The sequence below is a fragment of the Bubalus kerabau genome, chromosome 1 (genome assembly GCF_029407905.1).
Source record: "Bubalus kerabau isolate K-KA32 ecotype Philippines breed swamp buffalo chromosome 1, PCC_UOA_SB_1v2, whole genome shotgun sequence".
In the NCBI taxonomy this organism is placed as follows: Eukaryota; Metazoa; Chordata; class Mammalia; order Artiodactyla; family Bovidae; genus Bubalus; species Bubalus kerabau.
The window spans coordinates 236,298,866-236,323,647 of record NC_073624.1 but is presented as its reverse complement, the minus strand read 5'-3'; the positions used below and the strand labels follow the sequence as shown (position 1 = coordinate 236,323,647).

At 38.3% G+C, this 24,782-nt stretch overlaps 1 protein-coding gene across 3 annotated transcripts in view; it reads right to left on the bottom strand.

Annotated features, from left to right (window-relative positions):
• SGCD (sarcoglycan delta) overlaps positions 1-24,782 on the bottom strand; it is a 697,628-nt gene that overhangs the window by 614,385 nt on the left and 58,461 nt on the right. The window contains exon 3 of one of the 3 annotated variants that reach the window (XM_055560027.1): positions 16,583-16,733. The exons of the other annotated variants lie outside the window; for them this stretch is intronic. The gene's annotated coding sequence lies outside the window, so the exon portion shown is untranslated. The remainder of the gene's footprint in view (positions 1-16,582; positions 16,734-24,782) is intronic. 3 annotated transcript variants of the gene reach the window in all.

Genomic DNA, 24,782 nt, shown 5'->3' with positions numbered 1-24,782 from the left:
AAGATCCCTTTAAAAAGAAAAAGAGATTGCTGAAAAAAATACTTCTCTGATTATCTGCTGAGAAGTAGCTGTGTTGAGTGCTTAAGCGCAGAATTTTAGAATCAGGTGGCTTCAGTTATGTAAAAATGATGGTTAGTTCACCCTTCTGCCTCTTTGTTTCACAATGGAGACAATTAGCAATTCTTACCTCTGAGGGTCCTTATCATGCTTGAATAAAATACCTACTCACATAAAGCACTAAATGCAGCATCTGGCACATAGTAAATGTTCAGTAAGGGTTATTAATATTGCAATTATTGATTGATAAAATGCATAATGGCACAAAGCTAGTAGGCATACATTATCACTTTGAATGATTTATTTTCCATTAATCACAGTGGCATCTGCATGCATATGAAAAATAAGAGTATATATATTTGTCAGACATTATTTATTTAGTCCAGCAGCAATACTTGGTGCTTAGGGAGTTCTAAGATGCTTCCTCACTGCCTCCAAGAGCTCTGAGGTCTAAGGTGAAGAGGGAGAGATGTGAGAGGTATGGTCATTGTCGCAATCCAAGACAGAGTGTTATTTTATTTCAGCTCGTTAGCTAGCTGCAATCATCCCTGGGAGGAAAGAAATTGAGGGTGGAGGTGGGAGAGGGACAATGAAGGGAGAGAAAGATATATCCTTGGGCAGGTCACAGAACAGGTTTGAGCCTGTCAAGTGAGGATCTCAGATTAGATCAGTGGTTTTCAATCAGTTCTTCCAAGGAGCCCTGTAGTTTCAAGGGAAGCCCCCCAGGGACCACTCAGTGACAGGGACCAAGAAGCGGACTGAGTAGAGGGCTTCAGAACCAGGCTTGTTTTAGAGAACAGCACAGCTTTTATGGAATCTTCTCATAATATTTCACATGTAAAAAGTATTTCCCAGCTTTCAAAGTGATTTCCAAGAACCAGCTGTGCTAGGTCATCTTAAAAGTGGTGGTTTTCAAACTTGGCCACACACTGGAATTGCTCCGAGGAACTATCAAGATACTGATGCAGGGGACTTGGCCCAGATTTAAATGGCCTTGGGTGCAGCCTGGACATCCTGTGGATGTACAAATACCTCTCCTTTAATTTGGCCTTGAATATGTTAGCCAAGACAAGGTCAAGGTCACCCACAGGTCTACCAACAAAAGAGCCTATGAAGTACATATAAGCAAGTGAAAAATACAATCCCACAAGGAGCAGAATTTCAGGAAAATTCAGATTCTTAAAGAATGCCAGTGATGTTTATTTATTTTCTTAAAGCTTTGATTTCTAATTACTTCCCTTCATGAAGATAGTAATAGAAATGTAAATATGGTTTGAAATGAGTTATATATACCCACGTCCACATTAAAAAAAAAAAATGCCATTACATCCTAGATTCCCATGAAAAGTCAATAAGGGAACTGAATGAAGTCCTGCTTTTGGCAGAAAAAAAAAATCATTTTTGATTCTCTTCACCATAACAGTTCCTTTCCAAGGTTATTTACATAAGACTTTGTGGCAAGTTTGAAACATTTTGGTTCACAGAATGAATAGAAAGTTGTGCTCCAGCTGGGCTTTCAAACAATGTTTGAAACATTTGAAGGACAATCTAGCAGCTTCTCTGGGGAAAATGAACTGATACGAATACATGTTGAGTTATGTTTCCACCAAGTGAGCCTTAACATCTTTGAAAAGTGGAGATTTTACCGATTTCCTTCCTCTACATTTGCTAATCAAACCCCACCTAGATCGTTTTCTAACTATCTCAGACAGAAAGATAGCTTCTAATATATTTTTTGTGAATAGTAAAAGAGGAGAAGGAGGCCCATAACATTTCTAATTTTGAAAGCACATGTATTAACTAAGCAAAAGGTATTTTGACTGTGTATCCACACAAGCCACAATCTAAGGCAGTGCCTTCCAACAGAAATACTATAGTGAGAGACACCCATTTAAAATTTTCAAGCAGTCACAAGAAAATGTCAAAAGAAAATGTGAAACTCACATTAATAATGTATTTAACCTCCAAATTATTATGATTTCAACATGTAATCAATATTTCATGTATTAGAAATAGGTGAATTGCACAGTGTGTGACTTATCTCAATAAATTTATTAAAATTATTAGAGATATTTTACATTCCTTTTTTTTAACAAAATCTTAAAAATCCTATGTGTATTTTCCACTCACAGTGCATCTCAGTTTGGACTTCTCGCATACACTTCAAGTGTTGGATGGCTACACGTGGGCAATGGCTCTTGTTCTGATATGTGACTGAAATGATTCACGTACACAATGACTTATGCAAAGGAACTAGCACACACAATAAGGCTAGTCCTCTTTAGCTCACCTCTCCATCCCTCGATGCTCTCAGCAAACTATATCTGAAACTGTCCGGGCTTTAGCCCTTCATCTTCTGAGTCACTCATTGGTGGGAACAGAAAAAAGAAAGCAAGCACTTCTTCTATCTATTCCTCAACATCTATCTGTCTCTCCTTCTTTCCATTTATCACCTGTCCCCATCGGCTGCCCTTTATGTACCCAGATTTATATTACTGTGTAACTGAACTGTTTACGTTCTTCTCTGTTCTTAGTTTAAATGCAGAGTAATGACATGTTCAATATTTTTCTTTCCACAATATGTTTACCTATTGAAACCAACATATTTTTCTATTCCAGTTATGTTAAGAGCCCTTGAAATACTAAAGATTTCATCCATTAGGGCTACACAAAATTAGACTATGTATTAGAGTTTATGAGAGTCCTTCCATCTCTTCATTGTCATGAAGGAAATTTAAAGATCAGTGAGAATCTTTCAGGACAATGGAGGAAAATTAATGACCCATCTTTCAAAAAGCAAAACAAGTTCATTATGAAAATAAGCAAAATTACTGCATGCAACTGCCTTCTCTCTCAAAATCAGGGATTTTATCAGACTTAAAACAAAGAAAACCCCAGTCCAAAGACCACCATGAGGAAGCCACAGTCTTCCCCTTATGAAATCTAATATCCTCACAATATTTCACATTTGCTGCAAGCAGTGTTAATTCAATGCCAAATCAATGCCTATTTATTAAGGTCTGAACTACCTATGTGCATGACACTGTATTAGGTACTGATGAGAAACTATCAAACAAGACAAAAATCATCCTATCAATTAAGGGAAATTATAGTTCAGTGAGATATTATGAGTATAATCTAGTGTTTGATGATTATGACATAGAGGGTCAGGGCACGTTGTCTACATATGAAAGGGATGAATCGGCCCAGCAGAAGAGGTTCACAAAGGTTTCTTACTGAAAAGTTGGGCCTTGAAAGGTGTATAAAAGCTCCCCAAATGAAGACCAAGGACATGGGCAGCAGGCTGGAGAAACATCTGTAGGGTGGGCTGGCACTGGCAAAGTCTAGAGTTGTGGGTATACAGGTTTAGAGGAAACGAAAGGAGTCACAGAAAGAGGGGACAGAAAGAATGAAGTAAAGTGTGGTGGCAGGGGAGTAGACCTGAAGACTAGAAAGAACCTCATAAACTAAAGCCTTGGCCTTTTAAAATCTAACAAGAAGAGCAGGGTTGAGACAGAGGAAAGATACGATTTGGTATGCATTTTAAAAAAAGATTCATCTAGCTGCAGAAAGGAGAACAGACAAGAAAACAGGGATAATTAGTGGAAGGCCAGTTAGGAAGCTAAAAAGGTCCTTGTTCTCAAGGCCTAGTCTTGGGTGGTCAGCTGGCTCCCAAGTGAATGGCACCTGCCAATACATCTCATTTAGTCCACAGGCCATGCTGATAATTAAGCAACTGCATATACAAATCTGCATTTCCAGCACCTCATGAAAGACAGCCTTGGACACTACAGGCTCACTTAAGTATCCAAAACAACTATCTGGTGCTGAGTAGTGCTAGCCTCTTTCAGGACAGCCCGGGCCCTCCCACTCCTCAAGAGCCCCAACTAGCCATGTCACCTTATTTCTGGCCCCTTCTCTAAGCCCCTTTAGAATCTGTAGTATTTGACTTTCACTGGAGAGCCATCTAGTCATCAAACCCAACACAAGGAAGAGTTAAAGGGCCTGTGCTCCAAGATGAAACTGGTGAGCAGGTCATCCCCTGGACTGCCTGAGACTGGGAAGGGAGAGTCAAGAAACCATGCCTACCTCTGACATCCCAAAATAAGCTGAAAAGCTTGATTCCAGGATGATGCAAAAAGCAACTGCACAGTACCATCCAAAACATAATTCAGTGTGTTTATCAGAATATATGCTAAGTTTAACTCAAAAGACCATGGTCCAGTTATATCAACAGGAGTCAATTTAATCTACTTCAAATAAAGACCCTTAGTTGGGGGTGGGGAGGGGACAACATATACCATTAAGACATACAAATATATCTAAATAACTGCTAGGAGTATTCAGCTTCTTCTCTTGATTGAACAGAAGGTTTTAGACTCCTGAGGCTGGCTAGAAGCTCTAAGTATTCTTTGAGACAAGTCAAAAGTCATTCCTGTTTCCAAGTACAATGTTTTCATAGGTTGTGTTTGGAGAGGGGCCATTTCTAACAACAGGGAAAAAAATATGATTATGGGTTTTAAGAAAGTGAAAGTGGCCCTATTCCTTAGCCCCAAGTATAAAATAAACAGGAGAAGAGTTTATTTGGTATTAAGACAAAAAGGTTTACAAAGATCTAAGAATGAGGTGGGGCTACAATAAGTCATTTAACCTGGCAGTACTTCTGTGTGAATTCTACTTCCTTTAACATCTGAATATAACTACAGTAAAAGACAGGAGAATTTCTCCTGGCTATTTACTGAGACAACTTGCAAATTGCCACATCAACAGATTCTGTAGGAGATTTTCTATCTACTCATTTACTGATCATTCCTCTTCTGTGTTCTTATTTCTGATTTCTTTTCATTGCATTATAAAGATCAGTTAAGCTCAGTTGTTCAGTGGCGTCTGACTCTCTTTGCAACCCCATGACTGCAGCACGCCAGGCTTCCCTGTCCATCACCAACTCCCAGAGCTTACTCAACCTCATGTCCATTGAGTCAGTGATGCTATCCAACCATCTCATCCTCTGTCATCCCCTTCTCCTCCTGCCTTCAATCTTTCCCAGCACCAGGGTCTTTTCCAATGAGTCAGTTCTTCACATCAGGTGGCCAAAAGTGCTGGAGTTTCAGCTTCAGTGTCAGACCTTCCAATGTATATTCAGGACTGATTTCCCTTAGGATGAACTGGTTGGATCTCCTTGCAATTCAAGGGTCTGTCAAGAGTCTTCTCCAACACCACAATTCAAAAGCATCAATTCTTCGGCGCTCAGCTTTCTTTATAGTCAAACTCTCACATCCATACATGACTACTGTAAAAACCGTAGCTCTGACTAGATGGGCCTTTGTTGGCAAAGTAATGTCTCTGCTTTTTAATATGCTGTCTAGGTTGGTCATAACTTTTCTTACAGGGGGCAAGCATTTTTCAATTTCATGGCTGCAGTCACTATCTGCAGTGATTTTGAAGCCAAAAGAATAGTCAGACACTGTTTCCACTGTTTCCCCATCTATTTGCCATGAAGTGATGGGACCAGATGCTATGATCTTAGTTTGCTGAATGTTGAGTTTCAAGCCAACTTTTTCACTCGCTTCTTTCACTTACATCATGACGCTCTTTAGTTCTTCTTCGCTTTCTGCCATAAGAGTGGTGTCATCTGCCTATCTGAAGTTATTGATGTTTCTCCCGGCAATCTTGATTCCAGCTTGTGCTTCCTCCAGCCCAGCATTTCTCATGATGTACTCTGCGTATAAGTTAAATAAGCAGGTTGACAATATACAGCCTTGATATACTCCTTTCCCAATATGGAACCAGTCTGTTGTTCCAGGTCCAGTTCTAACTGTTGCTTCTTGACCTGCATACAGATTTCTCAGGAGGAAGGTCAGGTGGACTCTGGTATTTTTGTCCCTTTAAACATTTTCCACAGTTTGTTGTAATCCATACAGTCAAAGGCTTTGGCATAGTCTATAGAGCAGAAATAGATGTTTTCTGGAATTCTCTTGCTTTTCCATAATCCAATGGATGTTGGCAATTTTTATCTCTGGTTCCTCTGCCTTTTCTAAATCCAGTTGGAACATCTGGAAGTTCATGTTTCATGTACTATTGAAGCCTGGCTTGAAAATTTTGAGCATTACTTTGCTAGCATGTGAGATGAATGCATTTGTGCAGTAGTCTGAATATTCTTTGACATTGCCTTTCTTTGGGATTAGAATCAAAACTGATCTTTTCCAGTCCAGTAGCCACTGCTGTGTTTTCCATATCTGCTGGAATACTGAGTGCAATTCTTTGATGGCATCATCTTTTAGGATTCATAATAGCTCAAGTGGAATTCCATCACCTCCACTAGCTTTGTTCATAGTGATGCTTCCTAAGGCCCACTTGACTTTGCATTCTAGGATGTCTGGCTCTAGGTGAGTGATCACACCATTGTGGTTATCTGGGTCATGAAGATCATTTTTGTGTATGGTTTTTCTGTGTATTCTTGCCACTTCTTAATATCTTCTGCTTCTGTTAGGTCTATACCATTTCTGAAGCGAATAATGTTTCAAAGTTACATCATTAATTCAACAAATAGCTTGAAATTTTTCTATGAAAAAGGTCAGTGTAGAGAAAGCTTGCTTTCTGCTGGGGGAGGGAAGAAATCAAGGAACCACAGACATAATGTTGGTATCGCTATGACAGAGGTATGTTGTGGACACACAGACAAGGGGAGAAAAAAATCAGATGGTGAGAGGCTCAGGGAAACTTTCATGAAATAATATTTGGGATTTTTTAACAAAGAGAAGTTACCTAAAACTTGGCAATCTAGAGACTAAAAGGTACCCTTTCAAAAGTTAAACGTGGACCTTGTTGAACAAGCTCACCCAAGGATTATTTAACACTCTAGGGGAATCTGCCAGTGTTTGCCTTCACTATTTTTATAGTTCACTAGAGCTCAGACTTTGAGAACCTACTTGTTAACAAGCAGAGTTATAACCTGGAGGAAAAATACTTTGAAGATTACAATTCAATTTCTCTGTAGGATGAATCCCTTTGTCTCAAATTCAAACTCATTCCCAAAACCTTTCATGGTGGACTACACAGACACTCTTTCTTTAAATACTTATTGACCTAGCTTTTCTAGCTTTTATTCTCATTCATTAATGAGCTGAATGAAACCTCTGACATATATTCATTATGTATTTGAATAAGGATCATGCTTATAATTTTTGAAGACTATTTTTATCAATATTTATAGACAAAATGAGTCTGTAAGGATCATAAGGGATCTCTCTGGAGGCCAGGATAGATTCCTTTTTTTTCAGTTGAAATATAGTTGATTTAAAATATCATTAGTTTCAGGTTTATAATGCATGCACACATACACACACACACACACACACACACACACATATTTTATTTTACAGATACTTTTTCCTTCTAGGCTATTACAGAATATTGAGTATAGTTCCCTATGCTTCTTTTAATTTTTTTTTTCCCCCCAGAAAAACACAAGTACAGAGCAAAAAACAAAATAATCCTGAAACACAATAGTTCACTTTTTCACTCTCTCCATCTGGGCCTCCAGAAGCCATCCACCATACTTAATGGCCTTTGTGGTTAATTCTCAGATACATAGTAATTCTCTATGTATCTCTCTCATAATTTAACCTTTTAGGATACTACCTGATAACTCTATGAAATGCAAGCATTTTAGTTACTTTTCCATCTCCCAACTTTATTTTATTCTTCTATGGTCATATTCATAAATTTAAGTAAAATTTGGAGGTGTAGTCCCAAGATAGCAGAGGAATAGGACAGAGAGACCACTTTCTACCCTAAAAATTCATCAAAGGATCATCTGAATGTTGATCAACTTTCACAAAACAACTTCTGAATGCTGGCAGAAGACACCAGGCACCCAGAAAGGCAGCCCATTCTCTTCGAAAGGAGGTAGGACAAAATATAAAAGACAAAAAGAGAGACACAAGAGTTAGGGACTGAGTTCCGTCCTAGGGAGGGAGTTGTGAAGGAGCAGCAGTTTCCACATAGAAAGAAACCTTCTCACAGGCGGGCCTGTGGGGAGTTTTGGAATCTCAGAGGGCAACATAACCAGGAGAAAAAAAAAAAACAAAAAACTCACAGACTGCACGCCTAACTGCAACTGCCAGCAGAGAAGTAGCCCAGACACTCATGTCCGCCACCAGCAAGTGGGGACTGGACAAGGAGGTGAAGGCTACATAATAGGTGATTAGGGTAAGGAGCGAACCTGAATGCTGGAGGACAATCTGAGGGAGCTAAAGTGAGATAGCCAATCAAACTGTGGGATCGCAAGAGAGGAAAAACAAAACAAAACAGAACTTTCTCGTGAAAGGCTCCAAGGCACAGCCTGGCCCGCTCACAGAACAAAGTTGAGCGAATACCAAAGGAGAGCTAGCCTGCTGCATGCAGGCCCCTCCCCCTCCCAGAGGCAGAGAGGCAGGCGGGTGACAGCCACAGCCAGAAGGCAACGGGTTGCTGCAATCTCAGTCAGAGACTGGCATCCTCCACCAAACTTTGAACAGGCTCCAAGTTGCTAACCAATCTTCCTGGGATCCTGGACAGTTGACAACTGCCAAGAGGGTTGCAGCCTGAGATCATCTCCCCAGAGGAGACACACAGCACACCTGAGACAGTGCTCCCATGGTGTACCCAGGATACTGAGCGGCCAGGACCAGGGAGGTGATTAAGATGCAGGGCCCACCTGGGACAGTACAATCACCAAGCACCTGGTCGCTTAAGCTGCTCTGACTTGGGAAGGGCACAAAACACATGCCCAACCAAGTCTGTGCCATTGCGGAGTACACAAGAACCTGAGCGGCTTAGGCCTTGGAAGTGCACAAAATGCAGGACTCACTTTAGACAGTGCCCCTGCAGAGCACCCTGGAGCCTAAGCAGTGTAGAGCCGGGAAGCACACGCAACCTTGAGCTGGGGCAAACCCAGTGTGGTCCATACACTGCGAGCATTCCCCACACGTCAGCAATATTTGTTTGCAGTGTCCCTCCCTCCCCACAACACAACTGAACAAGTGAGCCTAAATAAGTGACCACCTTTGTCCCCTTGTGTCAGGGTGGAAATTAGACATTAAAGAGACGTGCAAACAGAGGAAGCCAAAATAAACAAAGAAGAGGGAACCGCTCTGGAAGTGATAGGTGCAACAGATTAAAACCCTGTCCTTAACATTGATTAAGCATTGGAGGGGCCCTATAGACCTTGAGAACAAGAACAAACAGGAACAAGGAACTATTTGAAATTGAACTGACCCCATACTGCTCACAACAGCTCCAGAGAAATTCCTAGATATACTTTTACTATTATTACTTTTTAATTTTTTTTCAAATTTAAGTTCTTTATTACTCCTTTAATTTTCATTTTTATAACCTACCATTACTTTGCAAAAAAAAGACCCTATTTTTAAAGCAAATTTCATAGATATATTTTTTATAATTTTTGGATTGATTTTGCTTTGTATTTTTAATATTGTATGTTTGAGAATCTAACTTCTACTCTAGATTTTTAATCTTTGCTTTTTGGTATTTGTTATCAATATTGTACCTTTAAGAATCTAATCTTCAGTATCCATTTTCACTTAGGGGTGTGATTACTGGCTTGATGGCTCTCTTGACTCTCCCTTTTCTTCCCCAGATCACCTCTATCTCTACCCTCCCTCTTCTTTTCTCTATTTAACTCTGTGACTCTCTCTGGGTGTTCCAGGCTGCGGAGAATATTTAGGGAACTGATTACAGGCTAGGCCTGTCTCTCCCCTTTGGACTCCCCCTCTTCTCTTCCTCATCACCTCTATCTCCCTCTTCCCTCTTCTCTTCTCTGTGTAATTCTGTGAATCTCTCTGGGTGTTCCAGACTATGGAGAGCACTTAGGGAATTGATTACTGGCTAGACTGCTCTCTCCCCTTTTGACCCCCTCTCTTCTCCTTGGAGAAAGCAATGGCACCCTACTCCAGTACTCTTGCCTGGAAAATCCCATGGACAGAGGAGCCTGGTAGTCTGCAGTCCATGGGGTCACAAAGAGTCAGACACAACTGAGTGACTTCGCTTTCACTTTTCACTTTCATGCATTGGAGAAGGAAATGGCAACCCACTCCAGTGTTCTTGCCTGGAGAATCCCAGGGACAGGGGAGCCTGGTGGGCTGCCATCCATGGGGTCGCACAGAGTCGGACACGACTGAAGCGACTTAGCAGCAGCAGCAGCTTCTCCTCCTGGTCACCTCTCCTTCCTCCCTCTTCTCTTCTCGATGTAACTCTGTGAACCTCTCTGGGTGTCCCTCAATGTGGAGAATTGTTTCACCATTAACCTAGATGCTTTATCATCTGTGCTGTATGGATGGAGAAGTCTTGAGGCTACTGTAAGAATAAGACTGAAAGGCAGAGGCAGGAAGCTTAACTCCCAAACTTGACAACATCAGAGAACTCCTGATTTCAGGGAACATTGATAGACAACAGCTCACCCAAAGTCTCCATTCTTACACTGAAACCAAGCTCCACACAAGAGCCAACAAGTTCCAGAGCAAGACACACTATGATAATTTTCCAGCAAAGCAGAAACACAGCCCTGAGAATTAAAAGACAGGCTTCCCAAATCCATGCCAAATCTACAGACACACCAAAACTCACTACTGGACACTTCGTTGCACTTCAGAGAGAAAAGATCCAGTTCCACCCACCAGAACACAGACACAAGTTCCCCTGACCAGGAAACCTTGACAAACCAATAGTCCAACCCCTCCCCCTCCCCATAGGGAACAGGCTCCACAATAAAGAGGCAACCCAAACACAGAAAGGGCACCCCAAACACAGCAATCTAAACAAAATGAAAAGGCAGAGAAATATTCAGCAGGTAAAGGAACATGATAAATTCCCGCCAAACCAAACAAAAGAGAAGGAGATAGAGAGTATACCTGAAAAAAAGAAATCAGAATAATGATAGTAAAGATGATCCAAAATCTTGAAAACAAAATGGAGTTACAGTTAAATAGACTAGAGACAAGGATTGAGAAGATGCAAGAAATGTTTCACAAGGACATAGAAGAAATAAGAGAGTCAATCAATAATGAACAATGCAATAACTGAGATCCAAAGCACTCTGGAGTGAACCAACAGTAGAATAACTGAGGCAGAAGATAGGATAAGTGAGGTGGAAGATAGAATGGTGGAAATAAATGAAGCAGAAAGGAAAAAAGAAAAAAGAATTAAAAGAAATGAGGACAACCACAGAGACATCTGGGACAATATTAAACACCCCAACATTCAAATCACAGGAGTTCTGGAAGAAGACAAAAAGGAAGGGCATGAGAAAATTCTTGAGTACATAACAATTGAAAACTTTCCTAAAATGGGGAAGGAAATAGCCACCCAAGTCCAAGAAACCCAGAGAGTCCCAACAGGATAAACCCAAGGCAAAACACCCCAGGACACAAACTAATGAAGATCAAACACAAAGAGCAAATATTAAAAGCAGCAAGGGAAAAGCAACAAATAACACACAAGGGGATTCCCAGAAGGATATCAGCTGATCTTTCAATAGAAACTCTTTAGGCCAGAAGGGAATGGCAGGACATACTTAAAGTGATGAAAGAGAAAAACCTACAGCCCAGATTACTATACCCATCAAGGATCTCATTCAACTATGAAGGAGAAATCAAAAGCTTTACAGACAAGCAAAAGCTGAGAGAATTCAGCACCACCAAACCAGCTCTTCAACAAATGCTAAAGGATCTTCTCTAGACAGGAAACACAGAAAAGGTTCATAAACTTACATCCAAAACAACAAAGTAAATGGCAACAAGATCCTACTTATCAATAATTACCTTAAATCTAAATGGGTTGTATGCCACAACCAAAAGTCAAAGACTGGCTGCTGCTAAGTTGCTTCAGTTGTGTCCGACTCTGTGCGACCCCATAGACAGTAGCACACCAGGCTCCCCCATCCCTGGGATTCTCCAGGCAAGAATACTGGAGTGGGTTGCCATTTCCTTCTCCAATGCAGTAAAGTGAAAAGTGAAAGTGGAGTCGCTCAGTCGTGTCCGACTCTTAGCGACCCCATGGACTGCAGCCTACCAGGCTCCTCTGTCCATGGGATTTTCCAGGCAAGAGCACTGGAGTGGGGTGCCATTGCCTTCTCTGAAAGACTGGCTGAATGGATACAAAAGCAAGACCCCTATATATTCTGTCTACAAGAGACCCACCTCAAACTAAGGGACACATACAGACTGAAAGTGAAGGGCTGGAAAAAGATATTTCATGCAAATGGAGATCAAAAGAAAGCAGGAGTAGCAATACTCATATAAAATAGACTTTGAAATAAAGGCTATGAAAAGAGACAAAGAATGACACTACATAATGATCAAAGGACAATCCAAGAAGAAGATATAACAATTATAAATATGTATGTGCCCAACATAAGAGCACCTCAATATGTAAGGCAAATGCTAACAAGTATGAAAGGGGAAATTAACAATAACACAATAATAGTGGGAGAATTTAATACCCCACTCACACATATGGATAGATCAACCAAACTGAAAATTAGCAAGAAAACACAGGCTTTAAATGATACAATGGACCAGTTAGACCTAATTGATATCTATAGAACATTTCACCCCAAAACAATGAATTTCACCTTTTTCTCAAGTGCACACGGAACATTCTCCAGGATAGATCACATCCTGAGCTGTAAATCTAGCTTTGGTAAATTCAAAAAAACTGAAATCATTTAAAGCATCTTTTCTGATCACAATGCAGTAAGATTAGATGCCAACTACAGGGAAAAAAACTATTACAAATACAAACATATGGAGGCTAAACAGCACGCTTCTAAATAACCAACAAATCACAGAAGAAATCAAAAAATAAATCAAAATATTAATAAAAACAAAGGAAAACACAACACCCAAAACCTATGCTGCTGCTGCTGCTAAGTCACTTCAGTCATGTCCGACTCTGTGTGACCCCATAGACAGCAGCCCACCATGCCCCCCTGTCCCTGGGATTCTCCAGGCAAGAACACTGGAGTGGGTTGCCATTTCCTTTTCCAATGCATGAAAGTGAAAAGTGAAAGTGAAGTCGCTCTGTCGTGTCCAACCCTCAGCGACCCCATGGACTGCGACCTTCCAGGTTCCTCCGTCCATGGGATTTTCCAGGCAAGAGTACTGGAGTGGGATGCCATTGCCTTCTCTGATTCAGTAAAAGCAGTGCTAAGGGGGAGGTTCATAGCAATACAAGCTTACCTCAAGAAATAAGAGAAAAATCAAACAAATAACCTAACTTTACACCTAAATCAACTAGAAAAAGAAGAAATGAAGAACCCTAGGGTTAGTAGAAGAAAAGAAATCATAAAAATTAGAGCATAAATAAATGAAAAATAAACAAAAGAGACTACAACAAAAATCAACAAAACTAAAGCTGGTTCTTTGAGAAGATAAATAAAATAGACAAACCATTAGCCAGATTCATCATGAAAAAAAGGGAGAAGAATCAAATCAACAAAATTAGAAATGAAAATGGAGAAATCACAACAGACAACACAGAAATACAAAGGATCATAAGAGACTACTATCAGCAACTATATGCCAATAAAATGGACAATTTGGAGGAAATGGACGAATTCTTAGAAAAGTACAACTTTCCAAAAATGAACCAGGAAGAAATAGAAAATCTTGACAGACCCATCACAAGCACAGAAATCAAAACTGTAATCAAAAATCTTCCAACAAACAAAAGCCCAGGATCAGATGCCTTCACAGGTGAATTCTACCAAAAATTTAGAAAAGAGCTAACACCTATCCCACTCACTCTTCCAGAAAACTGCAGAGGAAGGTAAACTCCTATACTGGTTTTATGAGGCCAGCATCAGCCTCACACCAAAACTTGACAAAGATGCCACGAATAAAGAAAACTACAGGCCAATATCACTGATGAAATAGATGCAAAAATCCTCAACAAAAATCTAGCAAACAGAATCCAACAACATATTAAAAATATCATACATCATGACCAAGTGGGCTTTATCCCAGGGATGTAAGGATTCTTCAATATTTGCAAATCAATAAATGTGATACACCACACTAACAAATTAAAAGATAAAAATGATAAAAAAAAAACCATATGATTATCTCAATAGATGCAGAGAAAGCCTTTGACAAAATTCAACACACCAATTTATGGTATAAACTCTCCCAAAAGCAGGCATAGAAGGAACATACCTCAACATAATAAAAGGCATATATGATAAACCAACAGTAAACATTATCCTCAATGGCAAAAATTTGAAAGCACGTATCCTAAAGTCAGGAACAAGACAAGGATGCCCACTCTCACCACTACTATTCAACATAGTTTTGGAAGTTTTAGCCACAACAATCAGAAAAGAAAAAGAAATAAAAGGAATCCTGATTGGAAAAGAAGTAAAACTCTCACTGTTTGCAGTTGACATGATCCTCTACATAAAAAACCTCAAAGACACCACCAGAAAATTACTAGAGCTAATCAACGAATGTAGTAAAGTTGTAGGATATAAAATTCAAACACAGAAATTCCTTGCATTAATATACACTAACAATGAGAAAACAGAAAGAAAAATTAAGGAAATAATCCCATTCACCATTGTGACACAAAAAATAAAATACTTAGGAACAAACTTACCTCAAAAAACAAAAGACCTATATATAGAAAACTACAAAACACTGATGAAAGAAATCAAAGATGACACAAATAGATAAATAAATACAGCATGTTCACAGATCAGAAGATGCAATATAGTTAATGTGTATACTACCCAAAGTGATTATTTAATGCAATCCCTATCAAGCTACCAATGGTATTTTTTACAGAACTAGAACAAATAATTCCACAATTTGTACAGAAATAGAAAAAAACCTTGAATAGCCAAAGCAATCTTGAGAGAGAAGAATGGAACTGCAGGAATCGTCCTGCTGACTTCAGACTATACTACAAAGCTACAGTCATCAAGACAGTATAGTGCTGGCACAAAGACAAAATATAGATTAATGAAACAAAATAGAAAGTCCAGAGATAAATCCACGTACCTATGGACACCTTATCTTTGACAAAGGAGGCAGAAATATACAATGGAGAAAAGACAATCTCTTTAACAAGTGGTGCTGGGAAATCTGGTCAACCATCTGTAAAAGAATGAAACTAGAACACTTTCTAACACCATAGACAAAAATAAACTCAAAATGGATTAAAGATCTAAATGTAAGACCAAAAACTATATAAGCCCTAGAGGAAAACATTGGCAGAACACTCTCGGACATAAATCACAGAACAATTTTCTATGACCCACCTCCCAGAGTAATGGAAATATAACAAAAATAAACAACTGGGACCTAAAGCAAAAGCTTTTGCATAATGAAGGAAACTATAAGCAAGGTGAAAAGATGGCCTTCAGAAGGGGAGAAATTAATAGCAAACAAAGCAACTGATAAAGAATTAATCTCAAAAATATACAAGCAGTTCATGCAGCTCAATACCAGAAAAAATAAAATGACCCAATCAAAAAATGGGCCAAAGAACTTAACAGATATTTCTCTGAAGAAGACATACTGATGCTCAACATAATTCATTGTCAAAGAAATGCAAATCAAAACCACAATGAGGTACCATCTCACACCAGTCAGAATGGCTGCTATCCAAAAGTCTACAAGCAATAAATGCTGGAGAGGGTGTGGAGAAAAGGGAACCCTCTTTACACTATTGGTGGGAATGCAAACTAGTACAGCCACTATGAAGAACAGTGTGGAGATTCCTTTAAAAACTGGAAATAGAATTGCCATATGACCCAGCAACCCCACTGCTGGGCATACATACCAAGGAAACCAGAATTGAAAGAGACACATGTACCCCAATGTTCACTGCAGCACTGTTTACAGTAGCTAGGACATGGAAGCAACCTAGATGTCCATCGGCAGACAAATGAATAAGAAAGTTGTGGTACATATACACAATGGAATATCGCTCAGATATTAAAAAGAATGCATCTGAGGTGGATGAAACTGGAGCCCATTAGAGTGAACTAAGTCAGACAAGAAAACACCAATACATTATATAAACGCACATACATGGAATTTAGAAAGATGCTAAGGACAATCCTATATATGAGACAGCAAAAGAAACACAGATATAAATAACAGACTTTTGGACCCTACGGGAGAAGGGGAGGGTGGGATAATTTGAGAGAATAGCACTGAAACATGTATATTACCAAATGTGAAATAGATGACCAGTCTAAGTTTGGTGCATGAAATGGGGCACTCAAAGCTGGTGCACTGCGACAACCCAGAGGGATGCAATGGGCAGGGACGTGGGAGGGGGGGTTTGGGATGTGGGACACATGTAGACCTATGGCTGATTCATGTCAATGTATAGCAAAAACCACCACAATATTGTAAAGTAATTAGGCTCCAGTTAAAATAAATTGATTTTAAAAAATAAATACATTTAAAACATATAAAACTTTGTCACATTTCATTCATCTCATGTGGGAAAATCTTACCTTTCCATTTTGTTAAAGATATTCATGAAGTCACCTTTACTTCAGCTTTGACTCTATACCTAACATCGGCTGTCAAACTTGCTCTTACTTTCATTGTCAAGGTTTATAACATTTGGTTAATTTGCTGGTATGCTTGCTTTATAGGTGGATCCTAAAGTTCGAAAAGAGATTATTATGACTATATAAATTGTTCATTGGACAGCCAGGTAGTATACTAAAATGGCACTTATTTCTCTTCAGATTTAATGCCGTAACTTAAACCACAAAAGTCAAAGAGATTTTTTGTTGTTGTTGCTGTTCTTGTTATGCTTTTGATTTGGACTGTGATTTCCTAATACACTTCTTGTTGTTGTTTTTGCTGAGTGTGTGGTTTGAATTGTCTCTCTTCTTTTCTTTGAAGACAACAGACACGGTTTCTTCACATCCCATCCCTCAGCTCATTGGCAAATATTTTCTTCTTGAAGATATCTTCCTAGGATTCCTGGACTTCTTCAATTTTGACCAAAACCTTTCTAAACCTGCACAGCTTTCCTGTGTGACTTTTTGGAGAGGCTCTTCATTGGCCTCACCATTTCTTGGAACCTTTACTAATTATTTCTATAATTTCATTCTTAATTTTCAGGAATATACTCAGAAAGGGTGCATGAAAGATTTCAATATCTGGATGTTTTAAAATATTATTTTCACTTACTGTTTGGCTTAGAACCGAATTCTAGGCTCAAAATAGTTTTTCCTGAGAAAACACAAGAAACTGTTCAATTAACTTAATGATTCTAATGTTGCTGATAAAAAGTTTGATATCAGTTTAAAACAAAAATTTTGTAAAACTGTTTTCTTTTCTCCCTGTTCTAGAAGCGTTTGAGACCACTTTATTCTTAGAATTCTGAAACTTGAAACTGACACATCATGAACATGTATTTACTTCCCATTTTGTCACCTGGCTTGTGAGATATAAATTCAACTAATTGTCTCTCTATGATATGACTTTTACATTTCTTTAATAATCAAATACTCCCAATTCATCAAATTTATCTGTCACCTCTGGAGATCTCTTTAATGAGATGAAGGATTCCTACACTGTTCTATATTTGACTTATTAGTACTAGATTTCTTTTTTCCATGTCCTAGGAGATCTATATTTTCAAACTTTCATTAATGAAAAATACTTAATTTACAAGAGATATTTATCATCTAATTGTTCCTTCTTTATCCTGTTCTGTACTTGTCTTATGGGTGGATTATCTTTTTAACTCTTAACAAGGATACCGATGAGAGAATTTTAAATATACTCTTTTGTCCTTCATATTATCTAGCTTGGTAGCGATTTCACATCATTATTAATATTTGTCTCTTTTTCATAACTATGTTTTTTTCTCCTGTTCAACTGGTTTTCTTTAATAAATCAGATGGCTATTTTTTATTTAAAAATGGAGGAGTGAAAGTTTCACTCATGGCTAGAGTGCAGAATAATATAAGCAAATGTCACTCCTGCTACAACTATAATGACTAGCCAGATAATCATGATGCACAAATTTCTTTAAAGACACTGAAGACACATTGAAAGGAACACAAAAGAATCTCACTCCAGAGCATAATTTCATCCTTAAGGGCAGTTGCTGACATTGGAGGTAGAGTGGGCAGAGTACAAAGCCTGCCAAAGAAGGATAGCCTTTGCTTAGACTATGGCTTCCCTGGTGGCTCAGACAGTAAAGCATCTGCCTGCATGGCAGGAGACCTGGGTTCGATCCCTGGGTCAGGAAGATGCCCTGGAGAAGGAAATGGCAACCCACTCCAGTACTCTTGCCTGGAAAACCCCATGGATGGAGGAGTCTGGTGGGTTACAGTCCATGGGGCCGCAAAGAGTCGGACACGACTGAGCGACTTCACTTTCTTTCTTTCTTTCAGACTATGGGAAACTAGTCAAACTTCTGAGGAACCTATAATCTATTGTGTTGAATTTGAAACTAGAAAAGACAAAAATGTAAAACTTAATCCACAATCCTAAATGGAAAAGCAAGAGTTGTAAAACTTCTGGAAGTAAACCTAGGAAAATATCTTTGTGATTTTTATTCAAAGACACAAAAAGCATAGATCATCAACTGAAACCATGAATAAATAAATGAAAAATCCTTGCCCTCCAGAACACACATATCAAGGAAATGAAAAGTCAAGTAACAGACTAGAAGAACCTATCTGCAATATGTAAAAGACACAGAACGTATATCCAGAATATTTAAAGAGGTAGGTCATGTGACTCAATTATTAAAAAGACAACACAAATAATATTGGATTAAAAAAAAACTGAACAGACTCTTTACAAAAGATGTAAAGACATGAGCAGTAAGCAAAAGTTAAAGTGCTTATCATTAATAGCTAACAGGGAAGTACAAATTAAAACAAGAAGAGATACAATTTCACACAACTAGAATGGATAAAATTAACAAGGTTAACAATATAACCTTAGCAGACAGATGGAACAATTGTATCTCTCATCCATCCCTTGGGAGAGTATCAAATGGGAGTGAACTCTAAGAACAATTTTGTAGTTCCCTATAAAAGTAACTGTACACCTACCACATGACTCACTGATATTTACCTTGAAATAAATTAAAATTTATTTTCACACAAAGATTTGTTCACAAATGCTTACAACAGCATGGTTTTTAATATTCTCAAACTGAAAACAGTGAAGATGTCCATCAAAAGGAGAATGAACAAAAAATTATGATAAATTCACACACTGATACTTTAGGACAATAATGACAATCTATTAATATACACAAGAACATGGATATATCTCAAAACTATCATTATGCATGAAGCAGTCAGAGACAACAGAATACATCCTGCAGGACCATTTATAAGAAATATTAAAAGAGGAAGGACACTACTTAAAATTAGGGTCACAAGGCTTTCTATATCACTATAGGAAGGGTTCCAAACTTTTAATCCAGAGATGGAGTTAAGTGAATCCAAATACTGATACATCCTCAAATTGTATCTAGACCATGTATATGTACTTGTGGAAATCCTTTTCTGGGAAGAAATTCTGTGCTTTCATTATAGAAACTGATAGAAGAAAGATATCAGAAAATTAGTAACCACAACAAATGGATTATAGTTGTTTCTGGGGAATGGAGATTTTACCAGCTGCATTATGGTTTTAAATCGATTTTCCATCAGACTTTTCTGTATAATTTGTAAGGCCAAAAATAATTACATTAAAATATTGCTCAGAGATAAGATACCACCTGTCAGACACACAATCTAGATATCTTTACCACTAAACCTAGCCTTCAGGACTCTAGTTTGAAAATTATCTGTTAAAAGAAGTGTTTTAAAATCTGGAAAATTTCCAGGCTTTAACATTAATAGTATTTTCAAACTATAGAAACAGCTCTTCAGTCATCTTATATTTGGTAAAATGTTGCAGAAGTGCGTCTTGACTTCTTAAGTCTTAATGGATCAAGTCTGGTGGCTTGTTAAACTTTCCCAGAATTCTAATATAAGATCCATAATTTCTTAAGGAAGGACTCAAGCTTCAGAAATAAGGAAGGTAAGGAGTATGTATTTGTTCTAAAAGCAATCAGGTCCTAACCTTGGAAAGAGTAACTGGAAGCTCTGCAAAAAAATCTTCCAGTCCAGAAATGGCAAGTGAGTTTTACCTTCCATGCTAATATCAATTAATGTCAATATTCAATTATTTTCAAATAACATAGAAAAGTCCAATAGAAAACTGATTTATACTCATAACACAGCTGGTAAGAGCAGACTTTATTTTTGGGTTCCAAAATCACTGCAGATGGTGACTGCAGCCATGAAATTAAAAGACACTTATTCCTTGGAAAGAAGGTTATGACTAACCTAGACAGCATATTAAAAAGCAGAGACATTACTTTGCCAACAGACGTCTGTCTAGCCAAGGCTATGGTTTTTCCAGTAGTCGTATATGGATGTGCGAGTTGGACTATAAAGAAAGCTGAGCACCGAAGAATTGATGCTTTTGAACTGTGGTGTTAGAGAAGACTCTCGAGAGTCCCTTGGACTGCAAAGAGATCCAACCAGTCAGTTGGATTTAGTCCTAAATGACTAAAGGAAGTCAGTCCTGATTATTCAGCGGAAGGACTGATGCTGAAGCTGAAACTCCAATACTTTGGCCACCTGATGTGAAGAACTGACTCATTGGAAAAGACCTTGATGCTGGGAAGGATTGAGGCCAGGAGGAGAAAGGGATGGCAGAGGATGAGATGGTTGGATAGCATCATCGACTCAATGGGCATGAGTTTGGGTAAACTCTGGGAGTTGGTGATGGACAGGGAGGCCTGAAGTGCTGCAATCCACAGGGTCGCAAAGAGTTGGACATGACTGAGCAACTGAACTGAACTGAAGAGCTCCCGTTTCCAGAAAAAGAAATATAAACCATTATTACAGTTATTAATTTTCTGACATCTTTTTTCAATCACATGGCATTTCTGGAGTGATGTGTTGGGAAGATTCTAAGATTCCTAAACTGGGATTAACTAGTGATGTCTGCCAAGGGCACAGGAAAGGTGGGAGGTAGCATATGTGCTAGATGAGTGCTAACCTTGCCTAGTCAGGGTATGAGGACTTAAAAGAGGCTGCAAAGCACAGTGATACATAGGAGAAAAAAAGATAGTAAGAATAGACACTGTAGCCAGGAGGAAAATAAGGATATATCTCTAAAATAATTATATAAACATCAGGACAAGCAAATAAAATTCAAAACAAAAATGACCACCAAAAATAAAAGAACTTAAAAACCCAAAATGAACTAATTAACCAGGGGAAAAAAGCACTACTTCTAAATTAAATCCATTCTGCAATACATTTAAGTACAGTTGTGCCATTCCAGTGTCTGTTGAGGACCTACTGTGTTCCAGGAAGAACTGAGAAACAGAAGATACATTCAAGAAAAAAAAAATGTCTTTTTTCTTTTTTTGGTGACACCACAGCACATGTAGGATATTAGTTTCTGACTTAGTTCCTTAGTTCCTTTCAGTGCATCCTGCATTGGAAGCATGGAATCATAACCACTGGATGAATAGGGAAGTCCCCAAGAAACTCTGTCCTGAACATCTTGCTTTCCACTGATGGAGACTGACTTAGAAACCCAGTCAGTTTAATATAATAATATAAACATATATGTTAATTAATATATATTAGTAACATAATTATAATATATAAAATATATAATAATGCTAATCAATATATATAATATATATATATATATTATAATAATGTCTCTTCACAGTAAGAGTTACAATCAGGTTTGAAAAAAATGCAGTGAAGTCGAAAGAGAAGAAATGACATTGGCTCAAGAGAGTCTCAGAAGCTTTCAATGAATTGGATCTTAAAAGATGAAGGAGTTTTCATGAATGTGCAGAGGTGCAGTGGGTAGGAAATGGCAAAACCACCAGCAGGAGCAAATTAGTGGTGATTTAAGAAAACATGGCATATTTTTTGGAAAAATGGAGAGGGTCACCACAGCCTGTGGAGAGGCTGAGGCTGGGGAGGAGGGAGGGAAACTGTCAAAGAGACAATGTGAAAAAGCAGGATGGAATAGGAGGGGGATGGATTGGGAAAGTCTGGACAGTTTTTGAGGGTGGTACAGTTTTCAAATTCCATGTGATCCTCACAATAAATATCATGGAAAAACTCGACAAAACTTTTTGGCCAACCCACTATATAGGATGGGAATGTACCAAGTCTGCAATCCAGACTAAATCTGAGGAAGTTGCTAGTGTGAACATCGGAAAGTGTCATGAAAAAGAAATGGCAGAGTAGGGCAGTGTGGGGACAGGTTTAGCAGCAAAGAGGAAGCAATGAGCAAGTTGAAGAGAATACCTTTAATAAGAATTTGCAGAGGATAGACATTTAAATGATGTTATATTTGCATCATGAAAATGATACACATTAAACTGCAGGAAAAGTTCAAATAGCCATTTTGTCATCTCTGGTGGTGGTGGTAATGGGTTGAGGAGGAAGGTATTTTAACCTGGCTAATAAGACCTACATCTGTACAAGATTAGAAGACAGTAACAACTCAAATTCTGTAGTTTCAAAGGCCTTGGGTAAAATTCAACTCAAGTAAACAGACTGCAAAATGTTATATTCAAGGGGAAAAACACACATCTTCTTTTCAGTAACTGTCAAAAGGAGTCTATTCCTGAAATGGTAGTTGTTTGAGTTAGAAAAAAATAAGAGCAAAAAGGGATGCTACCATCTTCAGAAGCATTAAAATCATCAAAGAACATTAAAGCAGGTATCCTTTAGGGCAGGGTAAAAAGTTTGGTGAATAGAGTTGGGCTCATTACAGGCATTTTAAGAGTCCAACCCAAAGAAAGTTTCTTATCCTACCAGTGTGGTTTTAAGAAAATTACTTGACTTCTCTGCTCCTCAGTTTCCTCATCTGTAAAATGAGATAGTCTCTTAAGGGCAAGTATTGGAGGTAGAAATAAAAAAAGAGATCTCTCGAATATATAGAGGGAACAATTAGATAATATCCCAAATAAGGCTTTCTATTTTTTTTTTTGAATTTTATTTTTAAACTTTACAAAATTGTATTAGTTTTGCCAAATAAGGCTTTCTAAATGGTCTTCTGAAATCTCATGGTAATAAAGTGCTAAAAGTCAACAAGTAGACTTATACAGAATTTTTATAATTTCTTTAGCTCAATCTCTTTGAATCTTCATGTTCTATGTTTCAATTGATCCTTACAGATAATCGTCAAACGTTCAGAAAATGTTGCTATGTCGACATTAATTATCAGCTTATTTGAAATTAAATACAGCACTATTTGCTGAAATCTAGGCTTATTTGACCCAAACTCCCATTTTGCATACAAGGAAATTGAAATCCCAGAGAGGACAAGTATCATGCAGATAATAAGTAGCGAACTTGGCACAGCCCCTAGCTCACAATAGATGCTCACCATACAATGGCTGAATAAAGAAATAAACCAAGCCGTCTATGAGAAGAGACACACTGGATTCCCCAGCAAGAGTCTTCTCTTTTCACAAAGCAGTTCTGCTGATGCTTTCATGTTTGACACTAAGATATTTATTATCTGAGATGAAATTTCAATGCATGATGAATTTCAGGGTAAATTCAGTGAAGGCTGTGGAAAACCATAAGAAAAGAGCCATCCTAAGACTTGATAAGTCAGCCACTGTTCTGCTGATATGCTAGGAGGCCCAGAAAATACAAAAAACATCATTTCCATATCCAAAGGAAATGGATGAATACAAAAGTGAACCATGACAAATACTAACACTTGCATAAAACCAGCCTAAGAGAGAATGTATTGATGAGAAAGATTCCAGACGAGGAAATATTCACACCATACACATATCCCCCCATATCCAGACAGTACTGGAAAGGTTCTTATCCTCACTACCCAACTTGTCACACTTCGTGATGACAGTCAGAAACAGGGACAAACACTACCCTCAAAAGCAGCTTTCCATTTCCCTTTGATAACATTTTTGGAGGTGTTTATAGATTTTTCTAGGGGCTTCCCAGGTGGCACAGTGGTAAAGAACCAACCTGACAATGCAGGAGACACAGGTTTAATCCCTGGGTTGGAAAGATCCCCTAGAGAAAAAAATGGCAACCCACTCCAGGATTCTCCTGGAGAATCCCATGGACAAAGGAGCCTAGTGGACTACACGCCATGTGGTTGCAAAGAGTTGGACATAACTTAGCAACTAAACAGCAACAGAGGATTTTCTACTTTACAGCAGGTTGGTGATAGACTAATTTGTACTTTACAGGAAAAGCACTGTTAGTGAGCACATATTTGCAACATTTCTGACCTTAAATTTTTACTATGGAAACTGAGACTTCCAAAAGCACACTAAAAGAAAGACATATACCCAAGTCTTGTGAAACTGTTACGACAGCATCAGAAATTGGAGAGGGGCATAAAGGAACTCAGCTCCTTACCATCCCTCAGATAATTAACCTTGCTGATACCCGTAAAAGTGCTAAATAGTTTCAGGCTGCTTTCAATGACTCTGGACAGATAAAATGTAACATCTACATTAAATGACAATTTTTTTCTCAATACAATTTCCTGCATATTCATTAGATTATTATTATTATTATTATTGGCAATAGGGTCAACTTCTTTGATCGTTTCCAAATTCTTATAATGAAACTGATACAGTTTTTAAAAAAT